Source organism: Schistosoma mansoni, chromosome 3, assembly GCF_000237925.1.
Source record: "Schistosoma mansoni strain Puerto Rico chromosome 3, complete genome".
NCBI lineage: Eukaryota > Metazoa > Platyhelminthes > Trematoda > Strigeidida > Schistosomatidae > Schistosoma > Schistosoma mansoni.
Window position 1 is genome coordinate 18,423,428 of NC_031497.1, and position 2,431 is coordinate 18,425,858.

The following is a 2,431-nucleotide window of genomic DNA, read 5'->3' on the forward strand; positions in this document are numbered from 1 at the left end:
CACCAGTCATAGTGTATTCGGTCGTCACAACACGATCTTCTCTTCATTGTTGTACAGTGAGTGATGTCGATCAGTTAGTTAGTGAGGAAATGAAACAACCGCTCAGCCACATGTCACCACTGGTCAGTCGGCGGTCAATCTGAGGACCGATCGTGTAGCTCACTCGTGGTGTATCAGGGAGGATGGAGAGTGAGTGAACTCTGTGGCATCAGCCATCACACTGAGTGGTTGTGGTGACAGGGAGTGTGGATTTGGGAGATGAGAATGGAGTGTGGGAAATATGGAACGCTTCACGATTTTGCGTGTCATCCTTGCGCAGGGGCCATGCTAATCTTCTCTGTATCGTTCCAATTTTAGTATATGTACCGCCGAAGCGAGTACGGATTTCGCACATCACTAACTCACTATCATACCATACAAATGGCATGTCTCGTTCATTCACTCATTTGCACACCTCACATAAAGCTCTCTTCAACAGATCCAGTCAGCATACACACACATCAATATGCATTATTCCAACACAAATACAACACCCAATACACCAAATCAACACACAATTCAGCATCACAAACAACACTGAATCATTCACTTCTATTCAGTAGTATAGTAATCCACAACTATATTTTTAAACAACCAAATGCACATACACTCAAACAAACAAATAAACAAACAAACACACACACAGATACATTGACTCAATAGAGTTGGAAAACAATCCAAAACAATTCATTGTCAGCTATGCCTCTTCATAAAACAAGGTGGATGAGATTGACAAGCATACATCTAGACCACTGATACACTGAACATGTACATTCACATGAATATCTCATCGACCACCGATTATTGTCATTGTGATCGTCGCCGTCATCATTATCACCAACTGCATCCAATATCGTACAAATGACCATTCCAGAAGTGGTGGTCATGATGATGATGATGATGATGGTGTTGGTGGTGACTTGCTCACTTTGAAATACATTTCTATACCAGTACTCCTCTATCTCGTCTATTATTACTCTATGAATTATAACGGCACATTGACCACGTAAAACCCATTATCACAAACTGACTTGGCAAACAAACAATGCTATCGCACACGACAATAACACCAGAGACAAAACACAATGACAATTAACACGGGGTTTCACTCATTCTCATTCAAACGTCTTCATTGAAACACACATTACAAAGGAACACAAACGGTCTTAATCTGTGTGTATTCATTAACATGAAACGTGTGTTAACAGATAGGTTGGAATATGGGTTAATTGGAGACCAGTACAATGTCATCTGATGATACTGTTGTTGTACACCACCATGATCCAATGCAAGAGATTTTGGAGACTATGTACATCGCTGCCGCTTCCTTCTTGTCTCCCCTCACATCAATAAGTCCTCTTCGGCTTGACTGAATTATCTTGCAATGGTCACCAGTCATAGTGTATTCGGTCGTCACAACACGATCTTCTCTTCATTGTTGTACAGTGAGTGATGTCGATCAGTTAGTTAGTGAGGAAATGAAACAACCGCTCAGCCACATGTCACCACTGGTCAGTCGGCGGTCAATCTGAGGACCGATCGTGTAGCTCACTCGTGGTGTATCAGGGAGGATGGAGAGTGAGTGAACTCTGTGGCATCAGCCATCACACTGAGTGGTTGTGGTGACAGGGAGTGTGGATTTGGGAGATGAGAATGGAGTGTGGAAAATATGGAACGCTTCACGATTTTGCGTGTCATCCTTGCGCAGGGGCCATGCTAATCTTCTCTGTATCGTTCCAATTTTAGTATATGTACCGCCGAAGCGAGTACGGATTTCGCACATCACTAACTCACTATCATACCATACAAATGGCTTGTCTCGTTCATTCACTCATTTGCACATCTCACATAAAGCTCTCTTCAACAGATCCAGTCAGCATACACACACATCAATATGCATTATTCCAACACAAATACAACACCCAATACACCAAATCAACACACAATTCAGCATCACAAACAACACTGAATCATTCACTTCTATTCAGTAGTATAGTAATCCACAACTATATTTTTAAACAACCAAATGCACATACACTCAAACAAACAAATAAACAAACAAACACACACACAGATACATTGACTCAATAGAGTTGGAAAACAATCCAAAACAATTCATTGTCAGCTATGCCTCTTCATAAAACAAGGTGGATGAGATTGACAAGCATACATCTAGACCACTGATACACTGAACATGTACATTCACATGAATATCTCATCGACCACCGATTATTGTCATTGTGATCGTCGCCGTCATCATTATCACCAACTGCATCCAATATCGTACAAATGACCATTCCAGAAGTGGTGGTCTGATGATGATGATGCTGATGATGGTGTTGGTGGTGACTTGCTCACTTTGAAATACATTTCTATACCAGTACTCCTCTAT

At 41.4% G+C, this 2,431-nt stretch overlaps 1 non-coding gene across 1 annotated transcript; it reads right to left on the reverse strand.

Annotated features, from left to right (window-relative positions):
* Positions 1-1,703: 1,703 nt before the first annotated feature.
* On the reverse strand, positions 1,704-1,809 carry Smp_sma.U6.1.1. Its single transcript, XR_001974647.1, has one exon. It is a non-coding gene (small nuclear RNA).
* Between the last annotated feature and the right edge of the window lie 622 nt (positions 1,810-2,431).